Source organism: Phyllobates terribilis, unplaced genomic scaffold (assembly GCF_046119375.1).
Source record: "Phyllobates terribilis strain yellow unplaced genomic scaffold, ASM4611937v1 Scaffold_1__5_contigs__length_1240528914, whole genome shotgun sequence".
NCBI lineage: Eukaryota > Metazoa > Chordata > Amphibia > Anura > Dendrobatidae > Phyllobates > Phyllobates terribilis.
The window spans coordinates 561,144,301-561,151,201 of NW_027362761.1; the positions used below are offsets into that span (position 1 = coordinate 561,144,301).

General features: G+C 47.6%; 1 protein-coding gene across 2 annotated transcripts in view; it reads left to right on the forward strand.

The window, feature by feature from the left end:
* Window positions 1-6,901, forward strand: part of ZBTB7C (zinc finger and BTB domain containing 7C) — a 245,004-nt gene that overhangs the window by 132,714 nt on the left and 105,389 nt on the right. The window lies entirely within an intron of this gene.

The following is a 6,901-nucleotide window of genomic DNA, read 5'->3' on the forward strand; positions in this document are numbered from 1 at the left end:
TACAGGCCCTGCCGACAAGGGCGCCGCCTCCTGGTGGTAAGTGATAGCTGGGCGCCTGTGGGTCACAACGCCATCCGGTGCCGGTTCTCGGAGCACCCGGATGGCTCTGTCCTTGAACTGTGCAAATCCCAGATGAGGGTCCTGTAGGGCCATTGCCCGCAACTGGGTTCGGTGGGCATTGCAATATAAACCCTCTATAAATTGTTCAGTCAACAGCCTGTCCTCGTCTCCCACGCCGTCAGGGTCGGTCTGCTTAACGGCTCTCAGGGCCTCTTGTAGGTTCAGGGCATAGTCCCTTATACTCTCATGGGCCCGCTGTTTGCACCCGTAGAATCTAAGCTTGATCTCGGCTGAGGTGCGGGTATCAAAGGTGTCCCTCAGCCGGGTTAGTATCCCTGCGACAGTCCTCCCCCCAGGTGGCCAGGACTTTACCTCCCTTCGGGCTGCTCCGGTTAATTGGGCCACCAGGATGCTCACTTTTTGCTCTTCTGTGAGGGGGTACACCTGGAAGAGGCTATCCAGCCTTTCTCTAAAGTCCTGCAGGGTATGTGACTCCCCTGAGTACTGGGGTAGCCAGGCTGCCCCCGGGATATAGGGCATGGTGAAAGGCATGACCGCGACAGCGGTGGCGCTGGCGGGGGTTGAAGCGGTGAAGCTCTCCTCCGTATCCGACATCCTTCTCCCCCCTAGTGGACCGTGGCCTACCTTGCGATGATCCTCTTCCGTAGGCCGCGTCTCCGCAGTGGATCGTCAGGGTTGAGGACCTTCCGTCGCGCTCCGGTGACGTCGGCGTCTGCTGGGCTCCTTCCAGGACCTTACGCAACGTCCGGACGTGAGGCGGGGCTTCAGTTCTCGCGGGCTTTTCGGAGTCCACGCCCCTCTTCTTCCCGCGCGGCGTCCTCAAGATGGCGTCCAACGGCGGGAAAACTCCACGGATGGCGGGAAGAAGGCTGAAGATGGCGCCGGATGGCGGGAATCTTCACAGATGGCGGGAAGAAGGCTGAAAATGGCGCCGGATGGCGGGAATCTTCACCACAGGTGAGTTTGAAAGTCTCTTTTTCAGGCACGCAGTACCCGGTGGTTGCGGGCACGAAATCCTGCCGACTACGCCATAGTTGACGCGCCCCTGGGCCTGCTGTGTCGCGCAGCGTCTCGCGCTCGGGGGCTTACCCGGAACCGGATCAGATGAGGCTTGTAGTCTCCGAGTGGCGGGGACCCAGTCCGTGCCCAGGGAGTCAAACTCAGTGTGTGGCAGTCTTGATAGGTGTTATTTGAGTGTCGACTACGCCACCCGTTGATTTGCAGCTATGGAGCTGCCGCTGCAGGGCAGACCGCTGAGGCCGATGTAGAATTGTGCAGCGTGATAGTATAACCCCCAACGGGAGGGGTATGGCCTCAGGGCAGCCGACGTGGAAGATGGGGGTAGCAGGAACCACTCAGAGACGGTGCGGTGTAATTCAGGGTCTTTACTGGTAACAACGATAGACCCTCCCGGAGTACTTGCTAGCGAACGGGGCCTGGTCAGTCCTTGAGCAGATGGGATCTCCCCTGGCCAGGCGGAGTTGTAGGCCTCCCAAACTGACTGTACTCTTCTGGCTACCTTGCTAGAAGCGGATATAAGTAGCCCACGTCCCTGAGTGTGCCGTGTGGTGCTCACCCGTATGGCCGGTGACTCGGGGCCTTCTAATGGCTTCCGCTCCACGATGGCGGTGCTGGTCCCACGCGTGTGACCTTGCCTTCGGGTTTCTGGGCCTGAGGACCTGAAATCCCCTGCCGGTCGGCTTCTGCTGCTGGGAAAGAGTTAGTCCCCACAGCCTCGGACGCCGGGTCCGGTAAGAAAGCTTCTCAGTCAGGGCGAGCTCTGCAGCTGCCAGCCCCTGACTTGTAGTAGTATTGCTCCCACTGAGCTTCTGCTGTTTCTTCCTGTGACTGTTTCTTGTCTCTACTCTCCTTGACTGACTAACCCTGCTTCAGCCCCGGGTTTATATAGGGGAAGTTCTTCCCCTCCCAAGACTGGGCAGGAGGTGTGGCATGCACAGGATCCCTGACCAAAGGACCTCCCACCTGCTCTCAGACATAACATTACATTACTGTGGAAACCAGACCCCTGGGGTGCCACATCTCCCATACACAGCACACAGACATGAAGGATTCCTGCTCTTCTGTCTCTATGTAGCACATGGTCAGAAGCAGCAGCAGCATGGAGGACATTATACAGTAGTACATCTGTGAATATAGCACTGGGGTGAGATAAAAAAAGTTACTAGAAAGCTATGTGTCTGTACCTCGGACTCTCTCTGCAGTTGTTTCTTCCTTTTCCCTCCTGCTCCTCACCCTCTTCTCTCTATAAATTTCTACAGGCAGCATGTAATTTGATCCCTCAGCAAGCTAAATATATATCTTGTCTCCCAATGTAGATTATGTCAGTATTTCAGATGAAAAGATGAATTCAGGAGACAATGGGGAGGAAAAAAAAGTCCTGATAAGTAGATAAATAGGTATTTTTCTTTAACCACTGATGAGGGAACCTGTATGTAAAGTTTTAGGAGAAACTCAAAAGGTTTCACACATTTGGCAGTTCTGATTAAATCAGAGAGTTGATCGATCGGAGACAAGAGCACACAACCAGTGTCTGTTAGTGTACTGGGCTTGTCTGCGCTCAGATGCCCAGTCACAAGTCTTTATTACAACCACAGAGGTATGAAAAGGGGCATGGCTTTACATTACCTAAGGAAGAAAGAAGGAAGAAAATATTTTAATTGGGGAAAGAAAGTATTTTAGTTGGGAATAACAAGGTCATAAATCATGGAAACTGTTGAATTCCTTGAAAACTACCCAGCTTTCTATCCCTTCTGTAACAAAGAAAGCTTAACACAAAGACACCTCTATATCAGATACAACGCCCTGCGTTATTGCTTTTATGAATAACACTTATAAAGCTAATGCTAAAATACAAAATTATCAAAGATATATAGGTAGACTTAATTGTCTAAATAATCAAAGCAAAGTATAATTATTTACAATAACACCACTTTGCTCATACTGTCGTACACGTACAGTACAGACCAAAAGTTTGGACACACAAAGAGAATGCCAAGAGTGTGCAAAGCAGTCATCAAAGCAAAAGGTGGCTACTTTGAAGAACCTAGAATATCAGACATATTTTCAGTTGTTTCACACTTTTTTGTTAAGTATATAATTCCACATGTGTTAATTCATAGTTTTGATGCCTTCAGTGTGAATGTACAATTTTCATAGTCATGAAAATACAGAAAAATCTTTAAAAGAGAAGGTGTGTCCAAACTTTTGGTCTGTACTGTACGTAACTGTAATACTGAGTCACTTCTCTCAGACAAGTTGTGAGGTGGGGAAGTCAAGGGGAGTCTGAGGTGGTCAAATGCCAGGAGGGTACGTGAAAGACAAAGGGATAAGACAAACGGATAGTCAAAGTCTGAGGTCAGGTAACTAAGGTCAGTGTGCATAAAAGGCAAAAGGGGTTATACAAACGGGTAGTCAAAAGGCAAATCCAAGGTCCGGCAACAAAGATCAGAGTATCAGAACACAGAGCACAGAGCTAACACATCACTGAGCAAGGATACAACTGGCAATGGTCTAACCATTACCAGCCAGCTAAATAGCCAGATAATCACCCTGAAAGGATGACACCTGGAGGAAACCCCACAGACCCAGTCAGATTGGGCACTCGTGCTGTCATTCATGATACTGACAGCCCAAGATGCCCCTGCCTCAGGTTGGATGAATAAGCTGTCGCTCACATTACTTGACAGCCCAGCACGCCCTTGATCCCATAGGGCAGCTGAGCTATAACTCACAGCGTCCTTAGGACATTGCGAGTGGTTGAATCATGACAGTAACAGGCTCTGATGATAATGAGACTGCTGAAAAATTTTCTGTAAAGAACCGGAAGCTTATGTCTCAAACAGCCCAAGTAAACAGTATAAAAATTGCAAAATCTGTAATTTTTTTAATACAGTGATGTAAAAAAAAATCCCATTGCCAAAATATTTTTGAAACACAAAAAGCGGATTTAGAGAATAGGTGATTTTCAGATTAGACATTGCCTTTAAAGAAATGTCAATCCCTGCACTTACCACCCACTCAGTGAAGTGATAGAAACAATGATCGCAATAAGCGCCATACTGCGTATTTTCCTCCCCCAGCTTAAACAAAAACAGCAGGCGGTGTTCGGGAGAATGCAGGCATTTTCTTTACACGGGCAGAAGAAAGGCGCAGGCCTGCAGCTGACATCCAGTTGGCACTAGAGCAAATGATTTAAGATCAATAGTAAAATCAATGATGATGCGGGCGCAGCTGACTAGAGAGGACATCGGGCACCTGAGCGGTGACAGCGCACAGGGAGGAACGCTGTACAAGAGACTGCTTCCCTGGTGTGATGAGAGCGCACTGCCGCTGACTGCTTTTTCTTTATTGAAGCTGTAAAGCTTTTGTCATTTAAACCACATTATGGCAGGAAAGAAAAAAAAATTGTACAGACGCCATTTTACAAAGTGTATAAACTCATGGCTTTCCTTTATTTAACCATTCACCACATTCTGAAACTGTTCCTTTCTATTTGATTTTAATTTTATTTTTTTTTTACTTTTTTTTGTTAGAGGGGTTGTCCAATAAAAAAAAAATCTTTAAATTAAATATATAGAATTTACTAACATATTTTTTTATTTCCAAATCTGCCCTGATTTGATCTACAGATGTGTCCTGACAGTTTCACTTCAGCTGCTCAAAACAGGAGAGTATTTTCTTTGTGCTGTGCGTAAAAGCAACTGGCTGATTGGCTCATTTTAATAACTAAGCCATCCCCCTTCTCTGTTACAACCAATGCAAAGAAAGGGGGCTGGCTTAGCTATTGAAATGAGCACTGCACAGGAAATACTCTTGTGTTAAGCACAGGGCTCGAAGTGGAGCTTTAAGGACCATCCTGAGCACCTTTGGAATCACAAGTATACTAGTAAATTCAACATATTTATGTTGCAAACACATTTATAGATCATTTTTTGAAAGTGGACATTCCCTTTAAAAGAATTGTCTACTACTTAGATATTGATGGCCTACACCCGATACCCACCCCCACCTTACAACTGTGTGCAGTGCCACCATCAGTTTCAGGTAAACACTGTACAGAGTGGAACACAACAATGTTATGAACGTGTACTGTGCACATTGTAAGGCAGCGCTCAACATCATGCTGGGGGACACTCACTGCATTGGGTCAATTAAAGCACACGAGCCACGTTTTTCAGTATTTCACAATCCAGCAGTTTATTATACTTCACTACTGCTTATCACCGAGTCCAACACACATATAATGTCCAGGAGCCTTTCCAGTGGCAGACAGGCCCACTTGGCACCAGTTACAGCCTCCAGCAAAGTCACTTATAGCAACGTCCATATAATGCAGTGTTTTACCTTTGCCGGGTTTTAGCTGCTTCAGTCAGTTTTGTTCTGCCACCACTGTGGCTTTACGGCTTCCCAGGGGTCTCCAGCCCTCGTTCCTTCAAAGGCTACTGGTATGTTGTCTCACCTAACATCCAGCCTCAGCCTTCCAGGACTCTTGCCTTCCAAGCCTCTGGCCCTCCAAGGCTACTGGTATCGCTTACACCTAAGGATCCAGCCTCTGCCTTTCAGGCTTCGCCAGGCTTCACTAGGCCTCACTAAGCCTCTCCAGGTTAACGGTGTCCCACACGGGAACAGGCCTCACGCCTTACACACCTGTCTCAAATCTACCAGGGTTTATATATCCTCTAGTGCACACACAGGACCTGTGCTGATGTCACAGTCATGTGATCAGACCTTCTGTGTGCACAGGTTCTGTGCGATGTCACAGTCATGTTACCAGTCACCTGGGGGAGGTACATGGTCGGCCAAAACACACCCTGGACCATTACAGTAATGCCGCAAACCGCTGCATTACAATACTCACACATGGGAAATGGACAAAGGAAAGTTCAACCACAGGGAGATGCTGCACCTACACCCAACTGGTCCCTGTACAAACTAGAAAGGCTCTAGCCACATGATTAAAAACACTACCTCGGACTTAACTCCCTAAAAGGCCGTTGAGGGGTTTCTCAATGCTTATGAGGAATCAGAGGGGAGGCCACAACACACTACCAACAAGGGGAGAGGAAAGTGTGAAGAAAGATACGAGAACCCAGGGTGAGAAACTAAAACACCTTCATATACCGTTGAGAGGGATAACTAAGGGGAACCAAAATAAAAGGAACAAGTAACTTCCCTGAAACCTAACAGGAATAAAAGGAAAAGGTGCTGGGAGGGAAAGCAAACAGACTCACAGCAAGAATACAACTGGAGTTTACCAAACAAAGCTAACCCCTTAGCTGAAGGGCTGGAACTTCTGAACACACATCCACCAAGAGGTATAGCCAGCAAGGAAGTGTAGTGAAGGGTGAACATATAAAACCCAACCAGAATGTGATAAGGCAGATGAAAATGGGAAAACAAGAAACACCTGGAGGGGGAGCAAAGACGATTTAAACCATCAGCATTTGTACAGGGAAGAAAAGACAATAGCTCAGCAAACAGGGGAACCAACCATGAAGCAACAGGTCCTTGGATGGAATCCTTTAACCGAGGCATGATAAACAGCCCCATTCATTGTGTAGTGGCCATTCTCAGTTACTGCAGTTCAGCTTCTTCAAAGTGCATAGTGCTGAGCAGCAATACCTGCTGATGTTCGGGGTGCCAAGTGTTGGACCCCAACTGATCTCATATTAATGACCTCTCTTAAGGCTGTCTACAGGTTCACAGGATGGACGTGTAGGAGCCTATTTAACAAAATACAGCCTCTGCCATGTAAATAACACCTAATAAATCTCTACATCCAGATTTATTCAAGAGTGAT